Source organism: Canis aureus, chromosome 28 (assembly GCF_053574225.1).
Source record: "Canis aureus isolate CA01 chromosome 28, VMU_Caureus_v.1.0, whole genome shotgun sequence".
Lineage (NCBI taxonomy): Eukaryota > Metazoa > Chordata > Mammalia > Carnivora > Canidae > Canis > Canis aureus.
Genome location: NC_135638.1, coordinates 12,513,646 through 12,532,600, shown reverse-complemented (window position 1 = coordinate 12,532,600; position 18,955 = coordinate 12,513,646). Strand labels below are relative to the sequence as shown.

The 18,955-nt window shown below is 33.6% G+C and overlaps 1 protein-coding gene across 14 annotated transcripts in view; it reads left to right on the top strand.

The window, feature by feature from the left end:
• The window catches only part of LOC144300414 (zinc finger protein 385C-like), a 453,807-nt gene that overhangs the window by 110,955 nt on the left and 323,897 nt on the right, over positions 1–18,955 (top strand). Inside the window, exon 6 of one of the 14 annotated variants that reach the window (XR_013367036.1) lies at positions 11,860–12,364. The exons of the other annotated variants lie outside the window; for them this stretch is intronic. The gene's annotated coding sequence lies outside the window, so the exon portion shown is untranslated. Of the gene's footprint in view, positions 1–11,859; positions 12,365–18,955 lie in introns of those variants that run through there. 14 annotated transcript variants of the gene reach the window in all.

Below are 18,955 nucleotides of genomic sequence, written 5' to 3'. Positions count from 1 at the left end.
CATGCTTAATTGCCTGAAGTTTGGGCGAGTTTATCCATGCAATGTCAAGAAAAGGTTAGTTTTTTTTTTTAATTTATTTCAGCAAAAGAAGATGTTCAATAAGAGGAGATAACACAAAATTCCCTGTTGTTCTTGCTGTTTGATACCAAAAAGAGGCAATTATTAACTTTTTCCTCTGTAATGGTGATATAGGAGAAAATATATCTGCTTATTAATTAATGTATTTATCCATTCAGAAAATAATATGGGTTGTCACCATGCTTCATATAAACATCTAGTGGATGTCCATATAGTTATCTAGTGCCTTCTCTAATAGGAAGAGAAGTTTCCAGTGTCACTGAGTGAAATTTGTACCAAAAATGATGGCCTCATTTTCAGTTGAGTTTACTGGACACAAAACAAAACAAAATATTGATAATATGCTGAGCCTAATTCAATAAATTAAGTCTACCTTGAGATTTTTAGCTTATTTCTGGAAATTAACATTTTTAATAACATCTTTCAATGGGAAAAGACATTCCAGGTTCTAGATAAATGACTGAGTTTAATTTTGTAATACAACTTAGTTGTAAATTAGAGCCTTGCTATTCTTAAAGATAAACCACCAGGATGATCATGTTATGGCAGGGATAACAAGAAGATGCAAATAGCATTTTTCTGCTTTAATATCCTAGAATCTATGATACATAAATTGAGAGTAGTGTTTGATTAAATCACTAAACGGACAAGGAAACATTTTGAAAAGCAAGTGTCGTTTGTTATGCCTTTAGGGAATGATTCCTCAATCCTACACTTATAAACAACTCTCAGCAACCTCAACAGGAGTTAAGCATGTCTTTGGAGAAGCATATAAGCAATCTGAGGTGACAGGACCCTAGCTGGGTCTTGCCATTATGAGTCATGCTAAAGCAAAGTGTCAGGTAGTGCAACAGAGCTAAGGATGCTGGGTAGGAAGCACAAAGTGTATCTGCTGAGAGCTGTTGATATGGCTTCTTGAAGAAGTGGTCATATGCAGTGAAAAAGGAGGAAAAGAAAAAGGAACGGAGGAAGATGATAGTAAGGCTGATGAAGCCAAAGCAGATTCCACTGTACACCAAGAGGCAGTTGGACTGGGCTACAGAGAATTTATTGATCTTTCTATCTATTTCTGCTCACTTTCCATTGGGATAGTCTTTTAATAAAAATAGAGGAGCTTCTGAAGCCATTCTCTTTGGCAGGGACTCGTGTGGTCATAATAATTTCACCTATTATGTATCTAGAGAAAACAAAATTGCAGATGGGCCCATTATTATATACTGAGGGAATACAAGGCATAGATGGGAATTGCTAAATTAGTACTGTAAACCTTACCTGCTATAGAAGTTCAGAGCAAATTGCCATCTAAGCAAGCTTTACTCGGCAAGTGATACTTAGTTTAACCTTAAAGGAAATCTGTTATGTAGAATGCAGGGTAGGAGAGCGTGCTATGGAGATGTAATATTGAGTAAAAGTCTGAAGGCGTAATTTGTAGACCAAGTCAGGGAGATGATGAGCTGATCATTTTAGCGTAGCAAAGGAATTCTTCTGGACAAGAAACTGGTATTTCTTGTGTTGGGCTAGAATTGGTTACTTTTAGCTTTTCCCAGTTCCACTGTCTTCGAGGTCTTAATGGCTTATCCTCTGCAATTATAAAGGTAGGTTAGCAAGGGTTTTCATTCATTTATTTATTCATTCATTCAGTTTGGACTATGTGGTGGTCTGTTTTATGTGTCATCTTGACTAGGCTAGAGTCCCCATTTATTCAAACACCTATCTTAGTGTTGATATGAAGGCATTTTGTAGATGTGATTAATGTTTATGAGTTAACTGTAATTAAAAAAGACTGTCTCTGATAATCTGGGAAGGCCTAATTCAATTAGTTGAAAAGCCTTAAGAGCAGGCTATGGCTTCCCAAAGGAAGAAGAAATTCTGCCTACAGATAACAGCTTTAGCTTGTGCCTGAGAATTCCAGCCTATCCTTCATAATAGCTAATTTCAGATTTCTGATTTACCCAGCCAGCTCTACAATCATGTAAGCCAATTCCTTGCAATAAATCTTTAATATATATCTCATAATGATTCTATTTCACTTTTTGGGACCCTGACAGACATAAAGTGCCATAACAAGTAGATTTGAAGGGGAAAGTGTACTGGGAAAATAATGTTATATTAGGAAGATGTTATGTGAAAAGTGGCTTATGGAAGTTATATTAGGAAGATGTTATGTGAAAAAGTGAGGCTTTAATAAATAATGACTAAATCTAGTGAGAGTGTGTGTTGGAGGTACTGACTGGACTGTTAAACTAATTCAATGAGAAGTTTGAGACTTAGTTTTATAGGACTGGACATGGAGTATGGGATTCCTGGCAAAACAAGGGACCTGAGGAATCAGAGTAACAATTGAAGTTAAAATCTATTGGAAAAGCTGATGTGGAGTACCTGGGTGGCTCAGTGATTGAGCATCTGCCTTTGGCTCAGGTTGTGAGGCAGAGACAGAGGGAGAAGCAGGCTTTCCATGGGGAGCGCAGTGTGGGACTCGATCCCAGGACCCCAGGATCACAACCTGAGCCAAAGGCAGATAGTCAATCTCTGAGCCACCCAGGCACCCCTAAATAAATAAAATCTTAAAAAAAAGAAAAAAAAATCTGATGATTGAGAATGTAACGTGGAGATTCCAAGTCCAATGCACCTTGGTTGCAGATGTTTTGAAGCCAGATGGAGATGTAATCAAGGCTAGGGCATATCAGAGGTGGAAAGAGCCACTGACAGTGGATGTTGTTCCAGGAAGATTCAGTTCGGCTTGAAGAGCTAAGGGCAGGATGAGATTCAAAGTACTAAGACAGCTTTGGATGCCACAGCTCTATGTCATAAATGAAATAACATATGACACAATTAAGGCAGTGTTGATAATAGAAAAGAACAGGATAGAGGAAGGTTATATTAAAAAAGAAAAAAAAATCATATTTGCAGAATTACAAGAATAGGAGGAAAGGGAAGCAATGTTCTCCCTGAATTACAAAGGGTTTAACATGTGAGATCAAAGTGCACAGATACACACTTCTATATGACTCTTATCAGAGCAGTGATCTGCAGTGACTCAAATATTCTAATAATTTGCCTGCAACAAACTTGCAAACATATTAAGCTATTGAGCAATGAATATAGGCTGCTTTATTTCATTTTTCTTTATTCTACTTTTCTCTTTTTGAGTTAATTTTAATACCTTCATTTTTTTTCTTTATAAGTGATCTGTTTCCCAGCTCTACACTAGGACAGTAAGTGCTTTAGTAAATGGTCCTACTTCAAGATACAGTGATCAGCTTTTATTGTAAATAAAAGTAGATCTTCCAAATGTTGAGAGTCAAGCTTTCTGTTTTTCTCAGCTTTTGACAATCTGAAGAGACAAAGCCTCTGAAGTATCATTTTCTATATGTGGCCACAAGATTTTGTCTCTGAAATTATTATGAATTTAATGAGAAAATTAGAATATCGTTATGTTATCACTGGAAAATATGTGTAGCTCTCACTTTTAAAATAGTTCTTACACAACTTTTCAAAAAGATATGTTGGAAGTAGGCAAATGATGTCCATTGTGGCAAAGATATGAGTGAATGCTGCCTTATAAATCAAGAATTCTTACAAAATTATCTTTAACCCCACTGGTCCTAGGAAGCTACCTTCCTGAGTGAATTATTGCACAGTACTCAACCAATCTATGATTTCCTGAAGCCCTCAAGCTTAGTTTAATGGTAAAAGTTTCAGGCCAGTCCAAGTGAGTAAGAGTTACATTTTAGACCATTGGCAACCCCAGGCAACTTGTTACTGAGAAGTAGCTGCCTCTAAATGAATTCACTTGTTAGGGTCTCAGAACAGCTGTCACAGAGGCCCTGCATTGAAGAGAACAAACTCTGTAGATTTAAAATAAGAATCTGATTTAGCAGGAAGGGCTGCATAAAAACTGTATCAGAAAAGAAGAAAGAAGAAAATATTTCTTGTGGCCTCCATGATTTTATATTAGTTGCAGTGCATATTAATATTAAAGATTAACATAAGCCAAAGAGAGAGAACATCAGTGAATGCTCATTAGAGAGATAAAACAGCATATCTAAAATCCTTTCTTAGGAAATCTCCTTGTTTTAATTTGATGAGCAAAAAATATAACCTTACTTGTTATCAGCATTAAGAAATCATTTGCAGTATGTCAAACCGTATAATTATGTTGACTTACAGTAATTAATAGAAAAACATCATGAAGAATTACTGATGAATACTGTATAGGAATAATGAGGAAATTGATCTATTTCTTCATTGTGGAACATAATTAAAATTTATAATTAAAAGTATTATGCTATGTACTAGGTATTTGGTAATGTTAGATTTGACATTTTAAATTAATGACTAGTATGATTATTTAATAGATGGTATTGGAAATCTAATTTTCTCAAAAGTAAATTCAGTAATTTCCTCATGATATATCAAAATAATCTCATATAAATTATAGTTTATTTCAATGGTGCCATATTATAGAAATAAATAATGTCTATTTGATTTTGGTTGTTGGGAAATCCTTTCAAAATATGTATGTTAAAAGATGTGTATGATAATGTTTTAGAATATAGTCATTTTTTTTCCCTTCCCTGAATTTCATTCTTTTCCATAGAGCATACTGAACAGGTAACTGGCTTCATATTTCATTATTTTGGTGAGGACTGTGGCACACCAAAACATAGAAATAGACAACATCTATTCTTGGATTTCTCTTTTTTCTTTCAAGGCCAAAGTTCAAGTGTGAACATGGACAGTTCATAGAGGTGGAGAAAAGAGAAGTGGGACCATCTTACCTCATTACCTGTTACCTTAGCTCTTAGCTCAAGACTATGGTAGTACTCTGGAGAGCTGGCAAAGCTCTGTGGTGGAGTAGAGTTTTCAGGAAACTAAGGCAGTAGACAAAGGCACAAAGGGAAAAGAAATGCTGTATTTCCCTGCTCAAATATAGAAAAAAAATCTTTAGGTTCTTTTTTCTTTTTTAGTGAATCCTAGTTTTTCATATTATACATTATTTATTTAATCACATACTTATTTTTGAAAATTTAGTTGGTTTCCAACTTGTATTTAATAATAGTACTTTAAAATGTGATTTATATATTTTTTATCATACCCAGCCTCAATTGTTTACTTAGAATAAATACCTCCATTTGGAAGTTTAGAGTTTATATATATATATATATATATATATATATATATATATACACACACACATATATATATGCCCCTCTCTCTCTCTCTCTCTCTCATATATATATATATATATATATATATCTCATATATATATATATATATATATATATATATATATATACATACACACACACACACATATATGGCTCTTTGTGTGTGTGTGTGTGTGTGTGTGTGTGTATGCCTCTTTATGCATATGGGCATATTTCTTTCTGGAAAAGTTTTGGTAATTTTGAATCCAACACAGAATGTGTGAAGTGGTTATGTCAATATACTTCTGCTACCATTACCTTTTTTCCTCATTTTTCTTTTTGCCAGTTTAATGGGAAAAAGCTTACATACTTATTTTAAGTTATATTTTTTACTACCAGAGAGGATGCAACTTAAATTCTTTTCAAGTTGTAATGATTTTCCTTTTAAAGGAAAATGTCTATTTTTTAAAAATGTGAAGTGTTTTTAATGCTTTGTAAAACCTTTATGTACATTAAAGATATGGTTTGTCAATGAAATATGTTGCAGAAAATGTTCTCCATTTGCCTTCTACTTTTTGGTCTTATGTGTAACTTAGTAAAGGGACATTTAGTATTAAATGTTAATGTAAACCATTATATTTTTAATTTCCTTTGTGTTTTTAAAATAATATGCCTCTTCCATTTTCATTTACAATTAAGTTGAAAAGCTGTATGTATTTTATTCTATTTCTTCCGTGTTTTCTGTTTTTACTACCAACCCTAATCATCCTGAGACTGATGTTGCCAAAGTACAGTAGAAAATAATTTTCCTCATTCATTTATTGATTATCTAGAGATTTAAGCTGATAACTGTTGTTGGCTAGTCATGTGCTGTGTTCTGAGGATAAAGGAGAGTATATAAGATATCGTCCATGCCTTTAAACATTTTATTTCTTTGAGTGTGTCACCTAAAAGCAAAGAAGGAATCTGCATAAAGTATGTGAGAGATCATTGACCATTTAGAAGGTGGAAAAAAGCCGGTGAGGCATGTGTAGAGAATATGAAAAGAATCACAGGATAAGAGTAAAAAAAGATGATCAAAAGCTAGATCACACAGAGCTTCATTAGAGACGCTAAGAGACTGATTCAACTTACTAAGGGCAAAAAGTTGTTGAAGGATGTTGTAGCAGGGATGGAGCATCATATAATTTTGCATCATCCTGAGTTTCTGAATAAATATAAATATTGCATTCCCCCCTGCAATCAGGAACACCCATATTGGATTGCTCTGTGTTGGGAGATAACACTTGTTCTGTTAAACCACTGAAGCTTGGTTATTATAGCAGCAAGCAGTTTCCTGTCCACATATAGTGAAGATAGAGGATGTCCATTGTTGTAATACTTGTCATTTATTCAGCATTGAAAATATAATGGTTGACTTCTTTTTTTTAAGATTTTAATTTATTTATTTGAGAGAGAGAGAGAACACAAGCAGACATAGAGGCAGAGGGAGAAGGAGAAGCAGACTCCCCACTGAGCAGGGAGCCCAACAAGGGGCTCAATCCCAGGATCCTGAGATCATGACACTTAACCAAAGGTAGACACTTAACCAACTGAGTTACCCAGTTGCCCCAAAATATAATGGTTGATTTCTAATTAAAAGTCAGTATGTTAAATCCTACGGTGGTTATAATAATAAGATGTTGTCTGCATTTAAAGTATATGAAGAGATTTCTGGGGAAATATTAAAAAGAGAAAGGAGGTCAAACTGTAATATACCTTAATAAAAAATTTACTAGCTGGGACATCAGCTTGGGAGTTTTCTTTCCTCTTGAGTATTCTTCCTTGTTGTTCAGCATCTAGTTTCAGTCATGAATAGGATCACTTTAAATGATTAAATGATGAAACGGGGGAAAATGAGCTTTAGAGGTTGTCTTATATATAAATGGCACATGTGTGCGTGCACACACACACACACACACACAAATTTTCCATGAAAATTTTCTTGTGAGATATGAATGTTCAGTCATACTGGTTGTACCACGTAATGTATATAATTACAAGAAGATTTAAGTGATACAAGACTAAACTCTTACCTCTTATCACAGTGCATTTAAATACATGAAATGGTAATGTTTTTCTCTCAATAGATTGCTTTATTTTTGGAAGGTGCTTATACAATAGATAGAAGTGTTGGTTGAATACAGTGTTTCTCTTTTTAGTGTCTAATGATAAGGAGTGTAAACAGAGAAGTCAATTGAGGTTCGCAGGTTGGGAGAGTAGGGTTGGAGTTTATGCTGTTATCTGCAAAAGCAAATTTTACAGGCAAAAGCAATGAGCATAGATCAATTTGGCCTGTGGAGTTGAGTTTCTGGTAAAATACTGCTCTACATTCCACCTCCATTTACACTTGCCCTACAGGTTATTATTTATTATTGAGCATTATTACAAATTCTTAAGAGAAAGTAGTATAATTCATTTGAAGTGATGCTACGCTATTGTGCATGCAGTATACTCAAGTTCTTGCAATTACTATTCTAACTTATAGGGTAATGAGCTGTTATTTAAGTTACTTCTTGTGGTTACAGCATTAACGGATTCATTTCTATTTGTTGAAGTATTATGCTTATTTATAGTCATTAGGGAAAATAGTTTTTATTTAAGTGAACTCTGAATCATTATCTCTGAATACTTTATATATCCTTTGTAAAATGAACTAAACAAAGTGGTTAGCTTGATATAATATTCTATGAACTATTTCATAAATAAAATTCTATGAACTATTTTGGGTTATTGAGGAAATTTTGAGCTATTTGAGAAAGTTTTGTTGAAGTTTTTATCAATTACATTTCAGTAGTTACAACACACTGGGAATCAACATTACATACTTATTTCTAGGTTATCTAGTTATTACAAGAGTGATGCCATGATATTTACTTTGTATTGCAAGATGAATTGTATATATACATAATACATTATTACTGTCAGCAATATATCAGGTGCTTCTGACAAAAAATTTTGTTTAAAAATTAAATAAATTATGCAGTAAATAATAACTAGGAATTTATTGACTATCGTCCTTGTGGTGTACCTTACATTAAACCAAGGACTATGTAGTATACAAGTTAGGTGCAGTGTGTAATTGTTTTCCTAATCTTATGGTTGAGAAGACAAAAGTAATGCATGAAAAGTAAATAGAGAAAGGACAACAAAGTTAATAAATCACATGGTAGCTGAATCTAGAAGTTCAGAAAAAGGTGAGTGAGTAGAGGCTTTAGCATTCAGAATATTTCCTTAAACAGTTTAAATCTGAATTGAGATGACTGAGTAAAAGTTTGGATTATTAAAGAAAATGCCTATTCAGAATTTGTAGAATATCAAGAACACATACATGTAAGTTGGATATAGTTTTGTGTGTTAAGGGAACCAAAAGGTGGAGGAAACAATGGTTTTCAGTGAGAAAACAAGTCAACTAAGTAGAGTGGGCAGGATTAGAGAAGGCTTTGAAAGCTGTGTAATAAATATATAAAAATTTCCATCATCTCTCGATCCATCATTATCACTTATTGATCTATCCCAATTCAGAAGCTCTTAGATCTCTAGATCAATAATGAAAATGCTTTTGTGAACTAAGAGTATAAGTTTTAATTTCAGTATATTTTCCCTCCAAGAACATTTCTTCTCTATTCAAAACCTGGTGTTTTTAATCATTTAAATAATTTATACAAGACGAGTGCCTGGGTAGTGTAGTTGGTTAAACGTCCGACTCTTAGTTTCAGCTCAGGTCATGATTCAGGATCATGGGATTCAGCCTTGTGTTGGGCTATGTGATCAGTGTGGAGTCTGCTTGAAATTCTCTCTCCCCCTCCCACTTGTGGTCTCTCTAAAATAAATAAATACATCTTTTAAAAATATTTATACAAGGCAGATTATCTTTTTTGGGTGTAAATTCAATGGTTGGTTGATGTATGGAAAGCAAGCTATTATTAATTAACTGTTATGTTTTAGACTTGGGGCTGGGCACATCATGTGTTTTATTATATAATGCTTCACAGCAGTGCCTGGAGTAGACGGTTTTATCATTGAACATTGATAATCAGGGACATTAGAAATATGTTTTTTTAAAAATAAGAAATATGTTGTTAAGCATCCAGATCTTTAATTCCAAAGTCTATGCTTTCTTTTATAATCAAGCTGCCTGCCACATCAACTTGTCCTTGGTTAGATCTATTAGATGTGTTCATCTTTGTTTCACTTCTTTCTAAAATAATATGCACTCTATACTCTCCTTTTTTCCCAAAGCTCAGATGGTCATGTTGATACCAGGTGCCCCTGTACCTTAGCTGACAGTTGATGGAACCAAAGACAGGCACCCGATCTAGGTTGAGTCAATCAGTTTCTCTCACTATAGAAATTTGAACTAAGATACACAGCAATAAATTGAGCAGATATTGGTAGTTAGATCTGTAAATGATGAAGTAGAGCCAGAATCATTGCTATGAAGAGTCATGGTATGTTGCATATGAAACTTTTGTGGAAGCAGAAAATAAAAGCCTTAAAGAAGAAGCAAGTCCTTAGGAGGAAAATGAAACAGATATGGATTGAGAAACAGGAATGCAGGAGTGTGTGTCTTTGTATGATTAAAAATGTCTTTATTAGATTCTTGTGATTGAATAGACATAAGATTATAGGTTCAAAATCCTGTTTCCATTGCAAGTTGTGGATTTTGTATTATTTTACAGCATCTTGTGGTACAAAAGAAAAGCTGTATCCTAGTTCATTTTTATCTCTTTTTAAGCAGTTTAGTTTTTCTTAGTGGAAAGTTGGAGGTTTTGTTGTCATTTTTATTTGTTTGTTATTGTTGAGGGCAAATATTTCAACGAGCCACTGTGATTTAGGTATACAAAAATGACACATTCAATTTTATTTAATAAGACTCTGCTGTAATTTTTCTTCTTCATGAAGGAGCACTATAGTAAAATAATTTAAACCAAAGTTTTTGCTTGCCTTATGTCACTAGGAAAGTGATTATTCCCAAAATTCCTGTAGACAACTATCATGTGTGAATGTTGTATAAGAATGTCAAGACAATTCATCACATTTATAAACAGTGAATGTAATATATATAAGTAATAATTCAACAGTAATAGTATGAAATCATTACTAGTTTGGGTGCTCTGCATGTAATAAATTATTTCTTTAGTGTTAATATGAAATTTGACAGTAATTTTTGAGAATGTCTCTATGCAATATAAGTCTAATTAGAAATAATGAACAGCGCATTTGGAAGGGGTCAATGGATTTTTCATTTCATATGGCAATATCTTGAGGCTAGAAATATTTTAGAAAATGATACAATTTATTATTCCATTCCTTTTCTTTAAAGATTTTATTTATTTATTCATGAAAGACGCAGAGAGAGGCAGAGACATAGGCAGAGGGAGAAGCAGGCTCTCTGTGGGGAGCCTGGTGTGGGACTCAATCCCAGGACCCCGGGATCATGTCCTGAGCCAAAGGCAGATGCTCAACCACTGAGCCACCCAGGTGCCCCATGTTTTTCCATTTTACTTTATATTTTATTTGAATATTAAATATAATATGTATATTATACATACCATATTACCCTTTAAAGATATTTCATGCAAAGGTAGACTAGGTATAGACAAAAATTAATGCTTAGATGATATAGGTATTATTCTATAGATGTTTGTGGATGGCTGTTTGTCCTATTTGGCCATACAGAAATGTCTTCCTTTAAGCAAAGTTAGACTATATTTTGAATGACAAAGTAACAGGTGATAAGAGCAGGGGTTGAAAAGAACAATTGCCACAGTTCTTTGAATGATTCTAGTGAGCTAAATTGTTTAAACTACTACTTGTTTATTTAACAAATATTTATTGGGTATTCCTATTGTGTTGCAGGTATTCTGCTAGGTGTTCAGAATACCCCAGTGAACCAAACAGACAAATAATCGTGCTCTTGCTGAGCTTAGGCTTTTTCACATGTCCATTTTTCTACACCTAATTAAAATGCATCATAAATGCTTGGCAGCTTTCACCAGTAATGTGCAAAATTTGATGTGTATTTATGCCTTTCCTTTGCATCTACTTACTCATTCAATTTGCTTGTTCTCTCAAACGTTGAGAGCAGAGTGCTTGTAAATCCCTACATTTTTCAGTGCAAGATCAGTTACAAAGACCCATGGCAGTGCTACTTCAGAGAACATACAAAACTGTCATAAAAGGCTGACCCCTCTAGGGTACCATTTATTTGCAAGATAAACAAGCTAGTTGTAAAACCAGGCAATTCATAGACATTAGTTTACATATCTAGTTTGGGAAACTGTGAGGAAATCACGGATGTATTTGGAATTCCATTTGTGCATAGTACTTCATCAGGAAGATGAGAAATAGTTCAGGGTAAGATAAATGTGGGGTTATTGCCAAATCCATGTAAAATCTCAATCTAGAGATCTCCACAAGATCATTGTTGGCTCTACAAAGAAAGACTTGGGAAGACATACACTTTAAGGGATAGAGAATTTCATCATGAGCTAAAATAACATCATTGAGCCAGGATTTAAATTTAAAGAAATCAAAAGAAACTGAAAAAGTAAATAAGAATATATAATTTTGTCTCATTATGCAAAAGGTTTCCTGGGGACGCTCTTAGAGGATTTGAAAGAAATGCATAGCACAGAAGCGATTGTCTTGAGTGGATGCAGCAAGTGGTGGCACTGTGAAGTCAAACCAAGGGAATTGGGTACTGTCCCGTGGCTAGAGGCACCAGAGAGAAACAAATCCCTCAAAGTTCTGTTGCTGTAATAAACAGAGTTCCAGAAAGCCATTGTTAGTTGAGAGAGAAGATCTTCTGGGTTCTACCACCAGGCAATTACATAGCCATTGCCAAAGGTCAGCTGCAAGAATCCATAGCTGTCAAGAGGCATTGCTTTTAGGAAAATTTTATGGAAGTTATAACTAATGTCCAAAAGCACTTTTAATATAATACCAAGTGAAAATGAAGGATGTAAAACTTTCTGTATAATATAATATCAAGAAATATGTATATTATATATGTCAATATATAGAAGATAAGAAAAAGAATACATATTTTCTTCAATGAATATGATTTAAATTTATAATCATGGAGAAGTGTTTTTTTGTAATTAAATCTAATTACTATCAAATATTATGTAATATACACTCTGTTTTTTTACTTAAGTCCATGTTAAGTCCCTCTGAAAGAGTTTTACAGTTTGGAGACCTTTTTTTTTTCTGTGCATCAAAGTGGATTTATTAAAATATTAATGTAGGAGTGAGTGAGGAGTAAATGATAATTTCAAAGTCCTGTATTCTTTACTTTTGTAACTGATCAAAGGGTGAAATAGGGGGAAATAAAGCATAACTACTTCAAAGATATCTTAAGAATAGCTTAAAATACTAGTTACAACCATAAGAGTTTTTATGATTTGGGTTCCATTCTCATGGAAGCCAAAAATAATTCATGCGGTTCATCCCTATATGCCTCCTTTAGATAGAGTCTGGTTACAGAGACATATACTCGAGCTGCTTAGGATTGTGTGAAATGGGAAAATACCATGAGGGAAATTAGTGATTGTACATAAGGGGTGTCCGATTGAATTTCCTTCTAAGGTTTCCTTTAGGAAGAGGAAGTAAGGGAAGACTCTGTGTAAGATCAAAGTCAAGTGATAAATAGGTGGAATGAGAGTTGCTAGAAACCTTTTCTTGAAGGCAATGAATTTGATTTCTTTTCACGTTAGTGAGTCTTTTTTTTTTTTTTTAGAAGTGTTAACCAGCCAAAATTGACTATGACTTCCCCAGTTTTTTTCTTTTCTCTGTGCAGAACTGACTTTGAGTTTCCTGCTCATATTAATACTGTTTGCTGTTTTAATAAAAAGTTCATCCCTCACAGTTTATATCTGAGATTGAGGTTGATGTGTGTATGCTGACCACCAACCAGAAGGCTTAGTCACAAATTGTGAGAGCAGTAAGGGTGATGTCTAGGTAATGTCAAGGATGGTAGCCAGGTGGAAGGGAATTTGACTGTATAATCCATCCTTTTAGAAAGCTGAAGGGCACTGGCTGTTCAGAAGTGTCAGGATAATTTTCCACAGGTATGAAATGGTGTATCTTTTCATAGATTATTAGGACAGATATGAGTGCCCACAAAAATCTGCATTAGGCAAATGATCTGTTAGTTGGTCAGTTTTAATCTAATAGTCACCATAAAGAAATACTAAATAAAATGAGAATGTAGAAAGTCAGCCATCAAAGCTAACTTCCACATTTATTAAAACTGCTTAATTCTGAGGTTGAAATAGTCAATTAACAACACATAGGTCATGAAATAAATTGAAATACTGTGGAACAGATAGTTAATGCAAATAATCTAAGATAATAAATTTATTAAAATTAACATGGCAATTGATAAGATAAAGATATTGCAATCTAGTGTATACCATATACGCTCAGTAGTTTATACATTTCAAATACATTTGCTGACCTCCTGCATGTTAGCATTTATGCAACATCTTGACCATAGGCTTTTTGCTGAAGCATTCGGCATATAATCAAGATGCCTTATTGGCCTAAATACTCATTAACAAGGCTGAGGCATTTTCCTGATTAGACAAGAAAAAGTTTATTCTGTGAATCTACCTGTGAAAAGTCTGTGCCCATTATATTTGTGTTTATGATACAGAAACACAAAAATCTGAGTGCTTTCATCAACACACTGACAAATGCTAGAGAAATGAAAACAGCAACTTTGATAGAAACAGGGAGACCACATTTTCATTATTCAAAGAGTATGCTAGTGTCGTAATTTGAGAAGTAAGGGGGGGGGTACAATCAAAGTAAAAAGCACTTAGCTGCTTTCTCATGCTTTGTCTAAGGGAATTGAGATTTTATTTTGAATTTGATTTATCTTTCAATTCAAGATAGAAACATCATTTGTCATCCTGTTAAGAGTTACTTACTACTAATTTTAACTTGTTGAATAGCTGATTTTAACTCTCTATTCTAAGATAAACCCTCTAAATTGTGTATCTAAATATTATTTCTACCATAAACGTCATTGAACATTGAAACCTTGATCCAGCTCTCTAATCACATCCAGCTCTATTCTTATGTTACTAGAGCTTTTAAAGTCTTTGCATTCATGCCATGTTTTTGACATTTATATCAGGTACAATAGATGAGCTTAAAATAAAACAAGTGATACGTACATGCAAGGTCCACAACCTCTTCCTGGCAAGGTTCTTATCTTTTCAGAAAACCACAGAATTTATTGCCTGTGTTTTTTCTTTAGGAGGAAAATTGACCTGGTTTCATACCACATATTATTGACACTTAAGCTGTCATAAACAGGTTTCTTTTCCTTTTTATAACTGCTCTCTTTTAAAAAAAATTAAGAAAGGAAACTCCTCCCTATGGGCATCTAATTCTTATCATTTTCTGCTATTTTTTGTTACTGTCAGAAAATATGTTCTCAAGGCCATCTCAAACATTGTATTCACATAGGAGTTTTACTTCATATAGCCATACTACAGTTGTGTGTTCTGTCTGTAAAATTGAAGGGAGAAATAAAATTATAGACTAACAAAGTAAAAAAAATCAAGCTTTATTTCAAGAGTAAAATCATTGACATGTTGAATTCTTACTATGGACCAAGCAGTCTTCTAAATACTCAAAATATGTCATTACTTATTGACACAAGATGAAACTGAAGGTTATAGAAACTAAGTGACTGCCCCAGGTCCTCCAAGAATTAGGTAATAGAGTTAGGAGTTGAGCATATGTATGCTTACAGACCTGACATCTTATGACTATACTTTAATATTTTCAAATGTTGCTTGTTTACTGACTTTTCTATCAATAAAAGCACAAATGCTAGATAAATGAAAGGTTCTAAAAACTGATATCATTCGTTCACAGGAATTCGGAAGAATTTTCATAGCATGTAAATAACTTCCTACCATTCAGCTTTATTCGACAGTCTTTCTTTCTTTCTTTCTTTCTTTCTTTCTTTCTTTCTTTCTTTCTTTCTTTCTTTCTTTCTTTCTCTCAACAGTTTTATTGAAGTTTTGTGCTATTATGTGTTGACTTTTTAAAAGTAAATATATGGTTGATTACTGTAGTTTTCTCGAGGAGGATGTGTGTAAAGAATAAGTTTACTGATTATATAAAAAAAAGATTTTTAGTTTGTAAATATTTCTAATGTTCCCTGAGTATCAAACCATTTATTTTTCATTATTGATTTTTTTTTTTTTTTTTTTTTTTACATTTTGAACATTGAACATTTCCTGGTGTTTGAGAGCACATGCCTGATTCTGAGGTATATTGGGGGAAAAAACTCAGTTACAAAACAGATAAAATATAAAGAATTTGTTACATAATATTCTAAATGAGATGTAAGAGAGGGGTTCTGTAGAGTAAAATAAAAGAGCATCAGTAGATCTATATAAATATTATTTAATGTTCGGTTATGTTTTTAAGCCAGGGAGTAATGTGCACATAACTAACCATCTACTTAAAGAAATCCCAGGTTTCTAGTTAAGATCTTGAAGCTGTTTATTATGGATTGAATTGTGCCCCTCCAAAATTCATATGTTTAAGTCCTAACTCTCAATACCTCAGAATGTGACCTCGTTTGGAGATAGGGTCTTTCTAGAGGTATTCAAGTTAGAGTGAGGTCATTAGGGTGGGTCTTACTCCAATATAACTAGTGTCTTTATGGAAAAGGGAAACTTGGAGACAGACACACATACACAGGGAACAGTGTGTGAACATGAAAATGACCATCTATAGGACAATGAGAAAGGCCTGAATAAAGCCCTCCCTCATGGGTCTCTGAAGGAACCAACTCCGTCAGAACTTTGATTTCAAACTTCTAACCTCCAGAACTATGAGATACTAAATTTCTGTTGTTTTAGCCATCTAATTTGTGGTACTTATGTCAGCCCAAATAATACACCCATATTATTCTTTATTGGTACAATGGCATGCCATTATTTTTGTTATAAGATAGTTACTATTTCTCCAAAGTATTTTGTGAAATGACATTGTGGTTACTGTTGTAAAATGGAAAGAAAAGACAAAGTATTTAAATCAATGAATACTGTTGAGTTCTTATGCTTACTTTTATTCTCAGTCCTCACTTCTTGTAGAATAGTAGTTGATTATATTTTTGTCACAGATTATGCCTGTTTTTTTTTTTTTTTAATTGTATTTATTTCCGAGGGAGAGAAAGAGTGCGCACAAACAGGGGAAGTGGGAGAGGGAGAAGCAGGCTCCCTGCTCAATCCCAGGATCTTGGAATCATGACCTTATAGCCAAAGGTAGATGCTTAACTGGCTGAGCCACTTAGGTGCCCCAATCATGCCTGGTTTAAAAGAAAATAATTTGGGGTGCTAGGTGGCTCAGTTGGTTAAGTGTCTGCCTTTATCTCAGGTCCTGATTTCAGGGTTATGGGATGAGCCCTGCATCTTAGCTCCCTGCTCAGCAGGGAGTCTGCTTGCCCTTTTCCCTCTCTCTCTGCCCCATCCCTCCTCTGTAGTCTCTCTTCTCAAATAAATAAATAAAATCCTAAAGAAAAAGAAAATAATTTGTTTGCATATGCATACATTTGTACAATTTCCTCTTCTTTTTACATATTAAGAATAATTCTAATACTTGGTTTGTTCCTAATATTGCTCAACTATAAAACACCAGTGATTTTTCTTTTAACCAATAATAATACTGAAGTCGATATGTTGATCATTTGAATGTTCTCTGAAATGAGTTGCTTTTACTTTCTATTTTAACTCAGTTGAATAACTGAAGTGGAATGAAGAGGATACAGATTCCATTTTAATTGTTTGCTTTTTTCCTCCACCTCTTATGATTTAAATATATTAAAATTATAGGAATAATAGGAATAGAATAACTCATCAGGGTAATGAATTTTAAAACAGTTCTTACTATCACTTAATAATTCTGAAAATATATATTATGGGGAATTACACTTTACTGCACTTTCAGACTGAAAACTAATTGTAACCACAGAGCCTTTGGTGGTTATTTAGAAATAGTCTTTTAAAAAGTACTTCCATAAATATTATAAATAGTAACTTTCTCATTGAAAAGGCCTAGAGAAAGAAGTTGTTAGATATGCATTAAAATTTCATTTTTATCAAATATTTCAGAATATATACTTCCTCTGTTAAATGCTATAAAAATATTTAGAAAATATGAACTCGAACATAAAAATGCACTTAGCTACCATCTATTTCCATCCTAGCAAAAGGCATTCAGAAAACAGCAAAAAGGCATTCAATTTTTATTAGGTAAAAACTTGCTCCACAGCATTATCTTCTGGATTTAATATCTTTTTCTGAATGATAGCCTTCCTTTGTCATCCACGTACAGAAAGCCTGTGGTAGTTGTCATGGTGTCTGATTCATTGTCCATAGTATCTTCATGTATAGTTTTAATTAAATCTGGAAAGGTTCACTTCTACAACTGCCAGTGGCTCAGCTTTTTCCGGCTGCAATCTTGGTATCCAGCCTATAATAGTGTCTCTTGCTGTGTTAAACAGCTATTCAGTATGTATAGTTGTTGGGCCTGACCTTTTCATCTTCTAGTGTTCAGATTAACAGAAGGTAGAGTGGCTGAGAGGCCTCACTGATGAAATCTATGTGCTTAATTCTTAATTCAGAATATGGTGGTAATAATAGTTCTTAACTTAAACGCAATCCATTTTAAAAGTTCTATAATTGCTAAATTATAATAATCATAATCATGTGAGATGACTGGAAGGGAAGAGAGCAGGAAATACACTTTTCTGTTTTAAAAGGATTTTTATTTCATTCACTTGAAAGCATGCCTGCTTGAAGCAATATACAGCTAGTATTTCAATTACACAACTTTTAAGACACTATCACTGCAATCACTTACTTGGAAATAATGAAGAACTTCCTATTCTATCACATCCTGCAGTATGATACTGTGTACCAATCTTTTGGATCTACTGGCAATCAGTAGCAGGATAGTAGCAAATTATTTGAAATTGGCTAGGCATTGGCTTAACAAAACAGATGGAATGACAAGGTATATTTATTTCCATTCATCAAAAATATGTATGAATAATTATATAGATTTAGTATACTATATGCTTGGTTTGGATATCATCTCCCCTTGTACAAAAATAGCACTTTCATGATTTCATCGCATTGACGAAACTTACTCGTGATCTACCTTACTAAATGTGGCTTTTAACCCTGGAGTACTTGACTTCTATTTTCTTCAGCCTCTATAGGAAGAACCAGAGTCTGAATATTTCATCGTTTTAACCCTTTATATCCCTCTGGAAAATAAACTCAGTAGTTTGGAATCATATGTTTATGTTAAAAGCTTTGAAAGGATTTTGAAAGTTAGTCTTTAAAATTTAGTGTTCAGGAAGTTATTCCTAAGTGGAAAGAGAATTTTATGATATCATAGAGCAGCAAATTTAGAGAAGATTGAAGTCTGAGTATCATAATAATGTAGTTTGAGGAAGAATGATGTCAGATACATGTTAGTTTGTTTCCCTTAATATTATGAGATGATTAAATTAGCATATGCAAATATTTTAGTAAGTATTGATAAACTGAGTATAAACTTCTGCACATTTTACAGTGGTGATACTTGCAGCAGGTCTCCCTGAAACATCATAGATTTTTGAAACTTACATAGACTTTTTGAGATTG